This window comes from Bos javanicus, chromosome 27, assembly GCF_032452875.1.
Source record: "Bos javanicus breed banteng chromosome 27, ARS-OSU_banteng_1.0, whole genome shotgun sequence".
In the NCBI taxonomy this organism is placed as follows: Eukaryota; Metazoa; Chordata; class Mammalia; order Artiodactyla; family Bovidae; genus Bos; species Bos javanicus.
The window spans coordinates 21,609,429-21,628,598 of NC_083894.1; positions in this window are offsets into that span (position 1 = coordinate 21,609,429).

Below are 19,170 nucleotides of genomic sequence, written 5' to 3' on the forward strand. Positions count from 1 at the left end.
CTCTTTCAAGAAAAAGTGGTGATTTTCCATCAGACCTTTGACTTGTCAACTTGAGCAAATTGACTCCGTGCAGCTGCTATGAAGCATTTAACAAATCACTTTCTTTTCCCATCCAGTTGCAGATTCATTAGCTACGATGGCCACATTTTCAACACATGCATAAATGCATGGGTTTCTTGAACCGCCAAGGAGTAGACAAACAGAATTTAAATATATTCATAGAGCATTCTACTTGTGGCAATCACTTGGGACTTTATAAAGTCACACAGAGGACTAATTCTCAGGAATAGGGTAGCTATTTATTCCCAACATGGAACCTGTAGGTTAGGCACAGATTATTTTAGCTAAAGGATTCTGTTTTGTCTTTCCAGATTTTCTGTCAGATATTGATGATAAAACTAGCCTCCAGCCAGTTATTTGATTCACATCTGTCATCTGTCAGGAACACAACTTTCTCTGACTAGCTGTTCCTTTTCTTCTTTTAAGGTTCCTTTTACTTTATAGAATCAATCAAATATTGCTGGAACTCAGTGGGAGTCCTTTTTGTGTATGTGTTATATAACCAGAAATTGTTTTGAGAAAGAGGTATTGAACTTGCCTGCCCAATTCTTACAGTTAAGTGGGCAGAGTTGATTTGGAAAATTATATCTTAAAGCTGTCAGGATATAATTTAATCAATGATTTCAATAAGCATCTTAATTGCCTTGTGTGTATTTTTCATACTAAATATAAACTTTTTCCATTGCAGTTGTTGTTCATTTGCTCAGTTGTGTTCGACTCTTTGCCACCCTGTGGGCTGCAGCACACAGGTTTCTCTGTCCTTCCCTATACCACAGAGTTTGCTCAAACTCATGTCCATTGAGTTGGTGATGCCATCCAACCTTCTCATCCTCTGTTGACCCTTCTTCTGTCCTCAATCCTTCCCAGCATAAGAGTCTTTTCCAATGAATGTAAAGCATATCAGTTTAAAACATTAGAATATTCTCTAAACAGCTATTATTAGTTTCCTCTTTCAAGATGAATCCTGATAGTTTTCAGGCAAACAGCAAAGGAACTCAGCTATACATATACATGTATCCATTCTCCCCCAGACTCCCCTCCCTTCCAGGCTGCCACACAATATTGAGCAGAGCTCCCTGTGCTGTACAGCAGGACCTTTTTGGTTATCCATATTAAATACAACACTGTGTTAATTGGGTATACCCCAATACAAATTAAAAGTTAAAAAATGATGAATCCTGAAGGAATTAAAGAGGAAAAGACAAAGAAAATCATGGGAAAACTTAAGGCAATGGCTGGTGGTGGGGAGGAGAGTGTTTTGAGATGATAGATGGTGCTAGTGGTAAAGAACTCGCCTGCCAATGCAGGAGACACAAGAGTGGTTTAATCCCTGGGTTGGGAGGATCCCCTGGAGACGGGCATGGCAACCCACTTCAGTATTCTTGCCTGGAGGATCTCACAGACAGAGGAGCCTGGCGGGCTACAGTCCATGGGATCGCAGGGAGTTAGCACAGCAAAGTGGTCACCTTGACCTGGGGGAGAGGGCAGCATCAGTGGGCTAAGGCAGAATAGAACAGTAAAGGAGACATTTGTTGTGTTCTTGCGTCTCTCCACTACTGCCTTGAGATAGAACCCTGTGAATGAGGATCCCAGAAAAATAAGGACACACTGACTGAGCTCCAGTATTTGCTTCCCACTGCTTCTTCTCCAAAACCCCAAAGCTGTCAAATCACGATCTAAGGAGTACTTCATGTGGTCTCTCTCTGGGAAGTAGGGAGGTAATTCCTAATCTGTAGACCTGTGTTATATACTGAGGAGCCACTGACTGGCTTTCTGCTGCCTGAGTTTCTTCATTATAGGGCCTACAGGTTAGAATGAGAAGATATTTCAGACGTGAAACTATTTGAAAGAGGGGAAAAGGTAGATCAGATGGTGGATTTCCATTAAGAGCAGACATATTATTTAGGTTGGTGCAAATGTAATTGTGGTTTCAGACTGCGAATTTTAAATCATTATAACTAAGTTCAAACACACCTTTATTAATCAAAATAGGGGCCATTGCAATCAACACATTTTTGCCGATGAAAAATAAGTTTATTTATTCCTGTAGTGTAAAAATCTGTGCTTCAGGATTCAATAGACTCTTGGAAAGTGTTTTTTTCTGCCTCCTGCTGGTTGTGGAAGTGTTCTCCCTGAAAAAGTTGTCAAGATGCTTGAAGAAGTGGTAGTAGTTGGTTGGTGGGAGGTCAGGTGAATATGGTGGATAAGGCAAAACTTTGTAGCCCAATTTGTTCAACTTCTGAAGCTGTGTGTCACACAACCAACAACTTCTGGTTGTGTGACATGTGGTTGGGTGTTGTCATGGAGAAGAACTGGGCCCATTCTGTTGACCACTGCCAGCGGCAGGCATTGTAGTTTTGTATGCATCTCATCGATCTGCTGAGCTTACTTCTCAGATGTAACAGTTTCAGCAGGATTCACAAAGCTGTAGTGGATCAGATGGGTGTCAGATCACCAAACAGTGACCATGACCCTTTTTTGGGTGCAAGTTTGGCTTTGTAAAGTGCTTTGGAGCTTCTTCTCGGTACGACACTGAGCTGGTTGTTGTATAAAATCCACTTTTCATAGCACATCACAATCCAATCGAGAAATGGTTTATTGTTGCATAGAATAAGAGAAGATGACACTTTGACGTCTTTTTGATTTTCGGTCAGCTCATGAGACACCCACTTACCGAGCTTTTTCACCTTTCAATTTGCTTCAAATGTCAAATGACCGTAGAATGGTTGACACTGAGTTCTTTTACAACTTCTCACATAGTTATAAACGGGATCAGCTTTGATGATGGCTCTCAGTTGTCATTGTCAACTTACCATAGCTGGCCACTATACTCCTCATCTTCAAGGTTCTCGCCTTCTTTGTAACACTTCTTGAGCCACCACTGCGCTGAATGTTGGTTAGCAGTTCCTGGGCCAAAGGCATTGTTGATATTGCGAGTTGTCTTGCTGCTTTACAACCCCTTTGAACGTGAATAAGAGCTTAAATTTGCTTTTTGTCTAACATCATGTCCATAGTCTAAAATAAATAGAAAATACACAGCAAGTAATGTCATTAGCAAAAAACATAAAGTGAGAAATGCACATTAAGATGATGTATAACATAACCATATTTATTCAAGAATGTATTCCAATATCAAGTAGCAAAATTCAGCAATGTAAAAGTGCAATTACTTTTGCATCAACCTAACAGAAAGATAACACCCACAAAGGAACTTTTAGAACTAACACCCAAAAACGATGTCCTTTTCATTACAGGGGACTGGAATGCAAAAGTAGGAAGTCAAGAAGCACCTGGAGTAACAGGCAAATTTGGCTTTGGAATACGGAATGAAGCAGGGCAAAGGCTAATAGAGTAATGCCAAGAGAACGCACTGGTCATAGCAAACACCCTCTTCCAACAACACAAGAGAAGACTCTACACATGGACATCACCAGATGGCCAACGCTGAAATCAGATTGATTATATTCGTTGCAGCCAAAGATGGAGAAGCTCTAATATAGTCAGCAAAAACAAGACTGGGAGCTGACTGTGGCTCAGATCATGAGCTCCTTATTGCCAAATTCATACTTAAATTGAAGAAAGTAGGGAAAACCACTAGACCATTCAGGTATGACTTAAATCAAATCCCTTATGATTATACAGTGGAAGTGAGAAATAGATTTAAGGGCCTAGATCTGATAGATAGAGTGCCTGATGAACTATGGCCTGAGGTTTGTGACATTGTACAGGAGACAGGGATCAAGAACATCCCCAAGGAAAAGAAATGCAAAAAAGCAAAATGGCTGTCTGAGGAGGTCTTACAAATAGCTATGAAAAGAAGAGAAGCAAAAAGCAAAGGATAAAAGGAAAGATATAAGCATCTGAATGCAGAGTCCCAAAGAATAGCAAGAAGAGATAAGAAAACCTTCCTCAGTGATTAACGCAAAGAAATAGAGGAAAACAACAGAATGGGGAAGACTAGAGATGTCTTCAAGAAAATTAGAGATACCAAGGGAACATTTCATGCAAAGATGGGCTCGATAAAGGACAGAAATGGTATGGACCTAACAGAAGCAGAAGATATTAAGAAGAGGTGGCAAGAATATACAGAAGAACTGTACAAAAAGACCTTCATGACCAAGATAATTACGATGGTATGATCACTCACCTAGAGCCAGACATCCTAGAATGTGAAGTTGAATGGGTCTTAGAAAGCATCACTACGAACAAAGCTAGTGGAGGTGATGGAATTCCAGATGAGCTATTTCAAATCCTGAAAGATGATGCTGTGAAAGTGCTGCACTCAATATGCCAGCAAATTTGGAAAACTCAGCAGTGGCCACAGGACTGGAAAAGGTCAGTTTTCATTCCAATCCCCAAGAAAGGCAATGCCAAAGAATGCTCAAACTACCACACAATTGCACTCATCTCACAAACTAGAAAAGTGATGCTCAAAATTCTCCAAGCCAGGCTTCAGCAATACATGAACCGTGAAATTACAGATGTTCAAGCTGGTTTTAGAAAAGGCAGAGGAACCAGAGATCAAATTGCCAACATATGCTGGATCATGGAAAAAGCAAGAGAGTTCCAGAAAAACATCTATTTCTGCTTTATTGACTATGCCAAAGCCTTTGACTGTGTGCATCACAATAAACTGGAAAATTCTGAAAGAGATGGGAATACCAGACCACCTGATCTGCCTCTTGAGAAAGCTGTATGCAGGTCAGGAAGCAACAGTTAGAACAGGACATGGAACAAGAGACTGGTTCCAAATAGGAAAAGGAGTACATCAAGGCTGTATATTGTCACCCTGCTTATTTAACTTATATGCAGAGTACATCATGAGAAATGCAGAAGCTGGAATCAAGATTGCTGGGAGAAACATCAATAACCTCAGATATGCAGATGATACCACCCTTATGGCAGAAAGCGAAGAGGAACTAAAAAATCTCTTGATGAAAGTGAAAGAGTAGAGTGAAAAAGTTGGCTTAAAGCTCAACATTCAGAAAATGAAGATCATGGCATTTGGTCCCATCACTTCATGGGAAATAGATTGGGAAACAGTGGAAATAGTGTCAGACTTTATTTTTTGGGGCTCCAAAATCACTGCAGATGGTGACTGCAGCCATGAAATTAAAAGACTCTTACTCCTTGGAAGAAAAGTTATGACCAACCTAGATAGCATATTCAAAAGCAGAGACATTACTTTGCCAACAAAGGTCAGTCTAGTCAAGGCTCTGGTTTTTCCAGTGGTCATGTATGGATGTGAGAGTTGGACTGTGAAGCAAGCTGAGCACCGAAGAATTGATGCTTTTGAACTGTGGTGTTGGAGAAGACTCCTGAGAGTCCCTTGGACTGCAAGGAGATCCAACCAGTCCATTCTGAAGGAGATCAGTCCTGGGATTTCTTTGGAAGGAATGATGCTAAAGCTGAAACTCCAGTACTTTGGCCACCTCATATGAAGAGTTGACTCATTGGAAAAGACTCTGATGCTGGGAGGGATTGGGGGCAGGAGGAGAAGGGGATGACAGAGGATGAGATGGCTGGATGGCATCACTGACTCGATGGACATGAGTCTGGGTGAATTCTGGGAGTTGGTGATGGACAGGGAGGCCTGGTGTGCTGCGATTCATGGGGTCGCAAAGAGTCGGACACAACTGAGCGACTGAACTGAACTGAACAGAAAGATGAAATGAGAATCTAAAACTAACCTAATACAATGTTCTAGAAGTTATTAGGATGGGATTAGCCATAAGTCTACAAACAAGAGAAAAAAACCAAACATAAATATCAGGCATAATTTGTTAAATGATTGAACGAAAAATATGAACTAAACACTGAAAACATGAAATTGAAGAATGAAATAATGCGCTGGAAATCTAAATTGAGAAAATCTTCTAGAATAGGAGTTGGGAGATTTTTTTTTTTGTACAGGGCCAGAGAATAGACTTTAGGTTTTGTGGGTCACAGATGGCCTTTGTCATATACAGGCAAGCCTCACATTATCGTGCTTTGCTTTACATTTTTTACAAAACAAAGATTTATGGCAACCTTACATTGAGCAAACCTATCAGAGCCATTTTTTCCCAGTAGCATTTGCTCACTTTGTGTCTGTGTCTCACATTTTGGTAATTCTCACAATATTTTAAACTTTTCCATTATTATTATATTTGTTGTGGTGATCTGGGATCAGTGATCGTTGGTGTTACTGTTGTAATTGTTTTGGGGTAGTCTGAACCACATCCATATAAAACAGCAAACCTAATTCATGAATGTTACATGTATTCTGACTGCTCCACCAACTGGCCATTCCCCCATCTTTCTCGTTTTCCTTAGACCTCCTTATTCCCTGAGACACAACAATATTGAAATTAGGCTGATAAATAACTCTGTAGTGGCCTCTCAGTGTTCAGGTGAAAGGAAGGGTCTCACATCTCTCACCTTAAATCAAAATCTAGAAATGAAGGTTAGTGTGGGAGGCAGGCTGAAAGCCAAGATAGGTGCGGAAAGATAGGCTTCTCGTGCCAAACAATCAGCTAAATTGTGAATACAAAGTAGAACTCCTTAAAGGAAATTAAAAGTGCAACTCCAGTAAACATAAAGGAATGATAAGAAAGCGAAATAGCCTTAAGGTCGATATGCAGGAAGTTTTAGTAATCTGGATAAAAGATCAAAATGGTCACCATGTTCCTTTAAACTGAAGTCCAATCCTGAGCAAAGTCCTAACTCTCTTCAATTCTATGAAGACAGAGAGGTGAGGAAGCTATAGAAGAAAAGTTTCAAGGTTTAGGAAAAGAAGCTGTCTCCATAACAAAAAAGCAGAAACATAACAAAAAAAATTTAAAAGGTGAAGAAGCAAGAAATCCTGTAAAAGCTGCAACTGTTACCCAGAAGATCTAGCCGAAATAATTAACGAAGAAGGGTCTGCACTTAACAACAGATTTTCTATGTAGGAAAAACAGACTTTTATCAAAACAGCATGCCATCTAGGAATCTAGAAATTTCATAGCTAGAAAGGAGAAGTCAACGCCTTACTTTAAAGCTTCAAAGGACAGGCTGACTCTCTTGTTAGGGGTTAAAGTTGCTGAGTAATATTCCATTGTACCTGATGTAGCTGATGATGGTTGGGGTGGTTGTGGCAATTTCTTAAAATAAGGCAGGGATACATTAAAGCAAGGCTCTTCAGTGGCAAAAGGAGTACAACTCTCTGAAGCCTCAGATGGTGGTTAGAATTTTTAGCAATAATTTCCATGACAGGAAAGTGAATAAACAAATCACATTATATTCACAAATCAGAATAATTTACAACACTTAAGTTATAGACAAATTTTAACTGTATAATATTAAGTTAAAAAATGTTCCAGATGATAACATACAGCCTAATACACTTTCTATAAAGTTTATAAAAATCCTAATGTTTAACCATATACTCTTTTAGGAACATATGTAGTATTCTTGCCTGGAAAATTCTGTGGACAGAGGAGCCTGGCAGGCTACAGTTCATAGGGTCAGAATGAATCAGACATGACTGAGTGACTGAGCACACATGTAGATGCATTAACACCAAGTAAAAAGGAAAACAATGAAATTGGAGTGTGGAATTCAGAATGGGGGCTACCTATGTTGGGGGAACTAGAGGGATGGGTTGGGGTTGAAATCATGCGGCAAAGTGTAGGATAAAGATCAAGAGCCTCACTTTTGTTTGGGATGATGTACCTGCAGTTGCAAATTTTGCTATTACGAGTAGTCAGTTAAATAAAATCAGGCCATGTAGGGGCCAGGGATGAGTGTGTCATGTATCAATGATTAAGATGAATCTATAACCCAATTCTTGCATCTGACGTCCAGTTAAAAAGAGAGTACACATCCTCCCTCCCAATTTTTCCAATAAAAACTAATTTCCTATAAAATTCAGAATAAGTAACTCGGGACTGAAAACTAATCTTCTGTAGGGAAGAATCATCAGTTTGTAAGTGTTAGGACAAAAGCCAGTTTCTTCCAGGTAATATTTTTACAAATGCCTTAGAGTGTCAACACCAGGCCTAATTTTGCTTTTTTGGATATAAATTCAACTTGACTTTTATCACCAAATAAAGCAGATTCATTTTTATTAAATACCCATTGAGATAACTAACCCTGTTATAATCTCCCCAAATAGCCTGCATCTGATATTTTCTTGAGTATCTATATTCACAACCTTGTTACTCAGTTTTACCTTTTGAAGATTTTTTAAAAAGCCCTGGAAATATTTCTGACATAACCAAAGTTTCATCAGTATGGCATTTATCATGCTTAGCTTTAAGCTACCAATGAACTTCTAGTTGAATTAATATTAGTTTGCATCCAATAATGGTGTTAACTTTCTAGTTCTGAAGATTCTTCAGGTATAATGCAATAATCGAAATTATTTCAGATATTTGTTTTGCTGCTATTAATGACTGGCAGTAGTCTTGCTCAGTTGGAAATTGAAGAAACTCTGCTTCTAATAACCAACTAACATAAACATTTGTTTGTATGTCAAATTAAAGGATGAAAAAAATAGCAAGCTTGCGCATGTGCTCAAATTAAAATTATATAAAACTTTATTTTAAAATAAGTTTAACTCAATATAAGGAAAAGTGTTATGAAAATATAATCCAGGTATTTGTATATTATACCAAAATTGTGAGGGTGAAAAGTGAATAGATGGCTAAAGTGTGGGTAACATTCCTTCAGGTGGTGGAACTGGCAAAATCTCTGGCCATAATTGCTTGCTTTTTTCATTTTCTTTTGAGAAAATTATATGGATTCTCTGAAATATCAATGATTCTTTAATAGATGAAAAGTGTTTAAGGGTCATGACCATCAGTTTACTAAGAGAACCTGGTCCAAGCTGAACAGTACTAAATATTTCCTAATTCTGAGCACCTTGCATATCTTAAAAAAATTAATCCCCACATCAGTTTTATGAGGCAGAACATTTTTTAAATTACATATCTGATAAGTGACTTGTATCTAAAACATAAAAATAACTACTACAACTCAATAATAAAAAGACAACTCTAAAAACTGGGCAATGGATCTGAGCAGATAGTTCTCTAAAGAATATATACAAATGATGAACTGCTGTTTTCATTTTAGAGATGAGGAAAGAAAGACATGTGAGGGCTAAAGAGGTTGCTCATGCCTGACAGTCAGGATTTGAACCTATGAAACTAGATCATAATATCTACAAGAGGACTACTTTTTTTTTTAATTAAAGATTTTTTTGATGTGAACCATTTTTAAGGTCTGTATTGAATTTGTTACAATACTGCTTCTGTTTTATATTTTTTGGCCATGAAGGATGTAGAATCTTAGGTCCCCCACTGGGATTGAACGTGCACCCCCTGCACTGGAAGGTGAAATCTGAACCACCGGACCACCAGGGAAGTTCTGGTGACTACTTTTTAAAGCTGTCTCCTTTATGGCATTGAATTCATTTTCAGAATTTAGGATGTACTACTCTGGAAGAATCTAAATATTAATGCCTTAACAAACTGCATTATTTTGAACAGAAGGCAACACTGTGTTTAAACCAGGAAAAAAAAAATTTTTTTTAGCAGACATGGCAATGAATTGGTTTAGAGGAATTTTATTCTTAAAATTCTATTTTTCTGGCCTGTGGTGGCACTGAGATCTATTTCCCTGCCTGACGATTTACCTTTGTACCTGTACAGAGCTGTTAAAGCTCATGCTTCAGAAATACAATGCAACAATGAGCAGAAAGGATATTGTTCTCTTAAGGATAATTCTGAGTCACCAATTCCCTAGATCAGAGAAGCCAAGAGAAAGAGAATTTACTTTTTTTTTTTTTTAAGTGACCATGAAACAAGTTCAGAACCTATTTCTCAATTGTAAAGGGGTAGTAAAGAGATGGCATCACCAACTCAATGGACATGAGTTTGAACAACGTCCAGAATATGGTGGAGGACAGGGGAGCCTGGCATGCTGCAGTCCCTGGGGTCACAAAGAGCCGGACAGAACTGAGCCACTGAACAACAAAAAGTAAACGGAGAGAATAAAAAGAATGTGTTTGGGTAATACTTCAATTCTTTTATTTTCTCTTCCTTTTCTTTCCTTCCTCTCTTCTTTTCTCTGGTTTAGAGACATATAGGGCTTCCCTGATAGCTCAGTTGGTAAAGAATCCACCTGCAATACAGGAAATCCTGGTTTCATCCCTGGGTTGGAAAGATCCCCTGGAGAAGGGAAATGCTACCCACTCCAGTACTCTGGCCTGGAGAATTCCATGGACTGTATTGGCCATGGAGTTGCAGAGAGTCCGACGGGACTTTCACTTTCAGGAGACTACTATTTTGATCCATCAGCACATAAGTATTGCAGTTGAGTGATGCTGGGAGGGATTGGGGGCAGGAGGAGAAGGGGACGACAGAGGATGAGATGGCTGGATGGCATCACTGACTCGATGGACGTGAGTCTGAGTGAACTCCAGGAGTTGGTGATGGACAGGGAGGCCTGGTGTGCTGCAATTCATGGGGTCGCAAAGAGTCAGACACGACTGAGCGACTGAACTGAACTGAACTGAACAGTAAAATGTATGGAGTAAAATCTTTCATCAGGAGACCAGTTGACTACGAATGATTTATCCTGAATTTTAAATTACTTTCTACATATTGGTAAGAATAAAAATATATGCTGTTATTTTAGCTACAAGTAGAGAGGGCTTCATCTCTACAATCGAGATAATAAACTAGGCTCAGGAGATTTTTTTTTTCACTGGCTTAGAATAGTGTCAATATGAACATTAACAATTGTCTTGGTCAAAATTGTGATAAAAGATAGTATTTATTGTTGGCACCAAAATGGGACTGGATAAGCTTATGCAATTGTGCACTTCATGTTATTCTCCTTTTATATGCTCTTAATTAGGAAGCAGCTGGCAGGTGAACACCTGAGTGGCAGCAAGGCAGCAGGATGGAATAATAGCTCTTCATATTGTTTAATGGGCTGTACTGAAACAACTTTTTCAGATCATGAAACCTTTTGATTATTACCAAATAATTAGTGCTGCAAAGCATCATTAAGTTAAGTTATCTTTTTCATTCCACCTGCATTAAAAAGGATAGCTGGGGAAAACTCAGTAGCTTGGCTTCTTTTCTGGTATCATAATGGTTATCAGTTTATATTAACAGTTTCTCTAAAACCATGATGATTATGCTGCTATAGTGAAGTGGTTTATACTCATGATCAAGTACTCCCGAGTTTGCTATGACATCACGTCTTTTAAAAAAGTAGATAGAAACTTCTATTATTTCCTTCCCATTAAGCTCTACCTGCCTTTTAATCATTACTGCATTTGTGCCTTTCTTTAGTGGCATACAGTTTTACAAATGAAGGAACTGTTGGACTTATAAAAAGGACTCCTGAAGTTGCTATAAGATGCTATTTAGTAAGAATCTATTAAACTGTATTCCAATAGCCCCAGAGTAAATCAAACCATAAGTGTATATACAGTGAACTGGAGCATGGCAAATTGGTCAATATGGTTTACTAGTTACCAAGATTATTGATTCTTCCAGATAAGAACTAGAGTCTATTTAACTAGTGCGTCTCTTAACAGAGGAGATATGGAGTGACTAATGTCAGCCAGGTTGGTGGTTCTGCTTACAGAGTTGAAATCTCATTGTTGTTCAGTTGCTAAGTCATGTCCTACTCTTTGCGATCCCATGGACTACAGCATGCCAGCCTTCCTTGTCTTTCACTGTTTTCTGGAGTTTGCTCAAATTCATGTCCATTAAGTCAGAGATGCTAACTAGTTTCATTAAATAGGCTCAAGAATGAAATAAACATAGACTCAAGCTTCAAGCACTTGATAATTCAGGAGGGACCATAATATATGTACATATGCAAATTGCTATGTATCAATGGATGTGATTTGACACATTAACTAACTCAACACATATTTCTTGAGTGTTTATCATGTGCCAAATAATATTCTAAATCTAGGCAGAACAGTATTTAACAGGAGAGATGAAATTCTTTGTTTTCATGATGCTTACTCTCAAATAATCTATTTGAAGCATAAAACAAATATGTGTTAAGATAAAGTTAATGGGAATGCAAACTAGTACAGCCACTATGGAGAATAGTGTGGAGATTCCTTAAAAAACTGGAAATAGAACTGCCTTCAGATCAGATCATGACCCAGCAATCCCACTGCTGGGCATACACAACGAGGAAACCAGAATTGAAAGAGACACATGTACCCCAATGTTCATCGCAGCACTGTTTATAATAACCAGGACATGGAGGCAACCTAGATGTCCATCAGCAGATGAATGGATAAGAAAGTTGGGGTACATATACACAATGGAGTATTACTCAGCCATTAAAAAGAATACATTTGAATCAGTTCTAATGAGGTGGATGAAACTGGAGCCGATTATACAGAGTGAAGTAAGCCAGAAAGAAAAACACCAATACAGTATACTAACACATATATATGGAATTTAGAAAGATGGTAATGATAACCCTGTATGCGAGACAGCAAAAAAGACACAGATGTATAGAACAGTCTTTTGGACTCTGTGGGAGAGGGAGAGGGTGGGATGATTTGGGAGAATGGCATTCAAACATGTATAATATCATATAAGAAACGAATCACCAGTCCAGGTTCGATGCAGGATATAGGATGCTTGGGGCTGGTGCACTGGGATGACCCAAAGGGGTGGTACAGGGAGGGAGGTGGGAGGGGGGTTCAGGATGGGGAACACGTGTACATCTGTGGTGGATTCATGTTGATGTATGGCAAAACCAATACAATATTGTAAAGTAATTAGCCTCCAATTAAAATAAATAAATTTAAAAAATTTAAAAAAGATAAAGTATTTACCTATATGATTATATATTTGTTAATATAATATTTTTTTACCAAGCAATTTTTAATCTACCTCCTTTTATCAGTAAGTTTTACTTGTTAAGTTGAAGATATGGCACTTTTACCTTTAACCAAAGCAAGTGTATAATAGAGTTCTAAACTTTTATCGTCTGTAAAACAAATGGGTTTATAAACCATTTTATTTGTAGCCAGTCTCTTATCTCTCATCAGCGATACCTTTGTGAGGCATACGATGGCTCTTTTCTCTGCCCCAAATTTGGTCATGCTTGATATCTTCTAGGAATTCTAGACAATTTCTAAGACAAATTTCAAGTTAGCATTGAATGTAATAAACCTTTCATTGTCAGACAGGCTATTATTTTTGCATAGTATTATGAAAGCAGAAATACCCAAGGTGGGATAGCAAATGGTCACAAAATTAAGTGTAAGAGCAAAAATAGATGAAACCAATATGTAGAGGGAGAGAGCAAGGAAAATTACATGTCTCCATCTTATTACCAGGTAGTGGGAGGAAAAAAGTGTATCTCTTTTGAGAATTTGAACCACAGCCAGAGTTGTGTTCTAAATTCACACCTTCGAGAATTTGAACCACAGCCAGAGTTGTGTTCTAAATTCACACCATCAGTGTGGTCCAAATACTCATGAAGAAGTTTTAATTTAAACTGGTCTTAGTTTATCCAACAACAGTGGAAGGACACTGCAGATTATAAAGTGCAAATTGATTTAACAAATGTTAAAATGTTTTAACAACATATCTTATATTCAATAAAATATGATGAAAGTTTTACTGCATAAAACTGCATTTATTGTCCCTGATACTGAGTTATTCAAGACTGACTTTTTAGATCAGGAAGTCAAGATCATGTAGTAGTTTCATTTATAAACTTCTTTCATCAAGACATGCTTAAAATAAGCCACAATAGTTTGAAATTAAAGCTCAAACCTAAAGGCCTTTTATGAAATAGTTACTTGTCTGCAGTACATACTGGTTCCTTTATCTTAAAAGGATTATATGCTGAATTGGTTCCTTTTCTCTTGGGCCTGCTTCAGGTTCTAGGTGTCCTCAAAGTTAACAAGTATTTCTTAATTTTTTTTTTTTTTTGGTCACAATCCATTTAGTGCCCCCTAAGTGTTCAGTACAGAATATTCAGTGAACACACAACACATTAAAATAAATTATATCTGTGCTTTGCAATGTTTTGGTTTATAGTACACCTCTCAAAAAAAACATTATTAGAGTAACTTGATAAAAACTCAAATTCCAAGTTTTTTGTCTGGGGGAGCTTTTGAGTTTGTAAAGCTCAGTATATACTTCTTTTACTTCCTGGGAACAAACCCTCACATGACAAATAGTCAAATAATGTTACATTAATTTTACTGAAACAAACTGTGATGAAGTCACTATTATTCTGAAAGGTGTGCTTTTACATTGTTTTTCTCTTCAAGATAATATCTTTTCTATCAGGGCCTAATTGTAGCAGATGCATTCCTTTGGAACAATTTCAATACATCTAAAGAACTCTTTACATCAGGAGGAAATCACATAAAAATTACCTTTCTCTAGAGAATCTCTTGGGACTGAAGTGGTTTTTTATGTTGTACAGATCTTAATATTCAAAGTAATTATATAACTTTATATACTTTGGAATCTTATATGAGTTAACTCAGTATTTTGAAATTATAAAAGCCTAAATTTACAGTCAAAGAGGTGCATCCAATATAGGGAATATGTTTATATAAAATTTTAAAAAGTGGTTCTTAGCTTATTTTTTCAGTAAAATTCAAAATTGCATGCACAATTAAGCTAATAAGAATCTCGAGACAGTTTTTATTCTTAACATTTTGCTAAAAGACTTTCAATTCACATACTAGTTATCTAACTTAAATAGCTAAACTAGTTATCTAATTTACACAGGGCATCTCTTAAATGTTCTTTTGCACTTGTGAGTACAGGACAAAGGCGAATGTTATTTGCTTTTCTTTGTTTGCTTTTGGTTTCAAGTGAGTCATTCTTTTTAAATTCACTGTTTCTTTTTCTGGTTTTCCTACAGTGAACTGTACTTTTCCTTGTCATGATAAACTCTCAGTTGTTCCACTTTTAATTTGTCACAGCAAGGAGCATTGATCATTCAACATGGCTGCCCTTGGCCCCTTATGTAAAAGACTTCTTCCCTTTAGTTAAAGGACTTAGTTTCTATTTAAATTCATGACTTTACCTTCCTTTTCATTATCACTTCATTGACATTTGTGAAATGCTTTTCCCTTTATATGCAGAAAAGGAGAGACCAGGATACATACACAATTTTGGCTACACAGTTTAAGAGCTTTGGGATATTTGGAAAGGATTCAGAGAAGGCACATAAATTTGATAAAAAGTAATAAAATAAAATCTTCGGCAAATGATTAAAAGGCAATGCTGATGGTTTTTTTTTTTTTTTTTTAAGGGTAGTCAACAAAATTTAATGTGCATTGGGATGACATCCTCAGTTCAGTTCAGTTCAGTTCAGTCGCTCAGTCATGTCCAACTCTTTGCAACCCCATGAATCGCAGCACACCGGGCCTCCCTGTCCATCACCAACTCCCAGAATTCACCCAGACTCATGTCCATCGAGTCAGTGATGCCATCCAGCCATCTAATCCTCTGTCATCCCCTTCTCCTCCTGCCCCCAATCCCTCCCAGAATCAGTCTTTTCCGATGAGTCAACTCTTCACATAAGGTGGCCAAAGTACTGGAGTTTCAGCTTCAGCATCATTCCGTCCAAAGAAATCCCAGGGCTGATCTCCTTCAGAATGGACTGGTTGGATCTCTCTGCAGTCCAAGGGACTCTCAAGAGTCTTTTCCAACACCACAGTTCAAAAGCATCAATTCTTCAGCGCTCAGCTTTCTTCACAGTCCTACTCTCACATCCATACATGACCACTGGAAAAACCATAGCCTTAACTAGATGGACCTTTGTTGGCAAAATAATGTCTCTGCTTTTCAATATGCTATCTAAGTTGGTCATACTTTTCTTCCAAGGAGTAAGCGTCTTTTAATTTCATGGCTGCTACTTGGGATCTATTCTTATCTTATTCAAAGGTACCAAATAGAAAAGTTTAGTCAAAAAATGTGAGTGTGAGCATTTCTCTACTGATTTCCTTCTCTCACAATAACCTTTCTGTCTAGACTTACTCAGTCAACAAATTGGCTTGAAAACATGATGTGAATGAATTTGCGTGAACCCATTCTAATCAGAATCAACTATAGTAAATAACAAATACAGCCTTATCACATAACTCTGCTTTAGACTAGGACACTTTCTAATTCCTAAGTTTTGTGTTTGCAGTTCTTTGCACTAATTTATCTTGCATTTACCTCCACTTTCAATGGAAGTTAGTCCTTAAAAATAAAGTCTTTTCTTAGGAACACACCTATTTGGCTTCTAGTGAAAACTGCTACCAGTATGGTAAATTCGTCCATGAAAATGAGTAAGTGGCTCATGGCTCGACTTTACTCTTCCCTGAAGTCTTCTACCCTTTAAAGTCCTTTTTTGTGTAATCAGTCATCTTGGATTATCTTTCTTCCCTGTCTCTCTTTTACCTCTCTGCTGTTTTTCAATACACTGTACTTTATTTTCCATAAATCTGCTTCTTACTTAGGACTTATCCACAATATTTTCCTACAACATTCCTTACAGTCTGAAAATATACTTTACTCTCTTTGCTGTGGCAAAATCTTGTAACTTCACGCTATACAAATTAAAACACTTGAATCTAGATGGTGGTGTTAATACAAAAAATGGACTACAAAATAGAAAACAATTTATAAATAGTTGAAGTGAAAGTCCCTCAGTCATGTCCAGCTCTTTGCAACCCCATGGACTATAGATGGCCAGGGTCCTCTGTCCATGGGGATTCTCCAGGCAAGAATACTAGAGTGGGTTGTCATGCCCTTCTCCAGGGGATCTTCCTTACCCAGGGATTAAAACCAGGTCCCCCGCATTGTAGGCAGATTCTTTACCCTCTGAGCCACCAGGGAATCTTATAAATAGGTAAATACAAGGTAAGTAGTACTAAATATAGATAATATAACATGGATTAGTAACTAAAAAGAATGAACACTATGTGCCTATCCTAAATCTGAAGTATTTCTGCTAAGTGCTGCTGATTGAGACCATGCAGAAAAGCAAAACTTAAGATTATTGTGTACTAATCTTCCTGAGATAAACAGACTGTCGTCTCTCCTGCAACCAGAAAAGAAGATGAATGCTCCAAGAGAATCCCACAGAAGACCCTTTTGTCAGAGAGTTAAAAACTGTGTTTTCTCAAGACACAGAAGCCCAGGGAATTGAGGGGCTAACGAAGGATTTCCATTCACTACCTAAAACTTCTATGGACAAAAACATTGGGTCAGGTGCATTGAGACTGAACTCCTTCAAAAACAAAACAAAACAAAAACAGGCATAGTCATAAACCTTCCTCTAAGGGTTCTTTCTATATCTAGGCAGAGAGATGACTCATGATTATAGCCATACCAGTGAAGACAGATTCATTTTCCTTTCCTCTCTTTAAATTAGTAAGGATTGGGTCCTGTCAAACTCTGCCCACCCCCCATAAATTCATCTGGTGTTTTCTTTAGGAAATATTTGGATTTTGAAGTAATACTCATCTTGGTGGTAAGTAATTCAATTCATGCCAGCTTATACTACAACCTTGGAGCAGCACGGGGGCTTCTTAGAGAAGAATGAAAAAACAAAGAAAAATGAGTGAGTGTGTAAAAATATCCTTTATATCAGTAGAAGGATTTTTGTTTTTCCTGGAGATTCAAGAGATTCTGAATATATACTTTAAGTAATATTCACAAACTATTTTAACTCTTTTTCCAAATTCAATACAAAATTAAATGTTGTAGAGGGTGTGGAGAAAAGGGAATCTTCCTACTCTATTGGTGGGAATGCAAATTGGTATAACCATTATGGAGAACAGTATGAAGGTGCCTTAAAAAACTAAAAATAAAACTACCATATGATTCAACAATCCCACTGCTGGGCATACACCTAGAGAAAACCATAAATCAAAAGACACATACACCCCAGTGTTCGTTGCTGCACTATTTACAATAGCGAAGACATGGAAACAACCTAACTGTCCACCAACAGAGGAATGGATAAAGAAGACATGGGACACATACAATGGAATATTATTCAGCTGTAAAAAAGAAGGAAATAATGCCCTTTGCAGCAATGGATAGACCTAGTGAGTCACACTGAGTAAAGTAAGTCAGACAGAGAAAGACAAATATCATGTATCACGAATATGTGTAACCTTAAAAAATGGTAGAAATGAACTTATTTACAAAACAGAAAGAGTCACAGATGTAGAAAACAAACCTATGGTTACTGGGGGGTAAGGAGGGAGGGATAAACTGGAAGATTGGGATTGACATAGACACAATACTATGTATAAAATAGATAACTAGTAAGGACCTGCTCTATAGCATGGTGAACTCTACTCGATACTCTGCAATGACATATGGGAAAACAATTTTTTTAAATTGCATATATGTATATGTATAATGATTCACTTTGCTGTCCACCTGGAACAAACACAATATTGGAAATCAACTATATTCCAATAAAAAAGAATAAAAAATTACTTTCCATGAAAGTCTTCCATGCAAAAGGAATAATCTGAGTTGAGTAAAGAATTCAGAAAGATGAAAAACCCAGATGCTGAATAAAAAATATTGAAGGAGGCAGATGAATAGATTTGACCCAGAAGAAAAGTAATTGGTGAAAGGTAAAGACAAGCCACACAATTCTCCCAGAATACAGAGGGGGGAAAATGAGACTTAAGACCAGAAGATAATAATAAAACAGGTTTTGACCCTGTAGATTATAAGCTTCTCAAGAGATAATTATACAATTGGAACCACAAAGGTATGATTCATGAAAAAACTGAAAGCTGGGATTCATTAGAATTAAAAATTTCTGCTCTGTGAAAGACTCTATCAAAAGAATGAGAAGATAAGCTACAGACTTTATTTGCAAAATATTTGCAATTATTTGCAAAAGACATATGTGATAAAGGACTGTTCTCCAAAATATAAAAAGAACTCTTAAAACTCAACAGTAAGAAAATGAACAACCTGACTCAAAACTGGACAGAAGACCTGAACAGACACCTCGTCAAAGAAGATACACAGATGAAAGATAAGTTTATGGAAAGCTGTTCAACATCATATGTCATGAAGAAATAAAAAAAGAAAGTGTAGT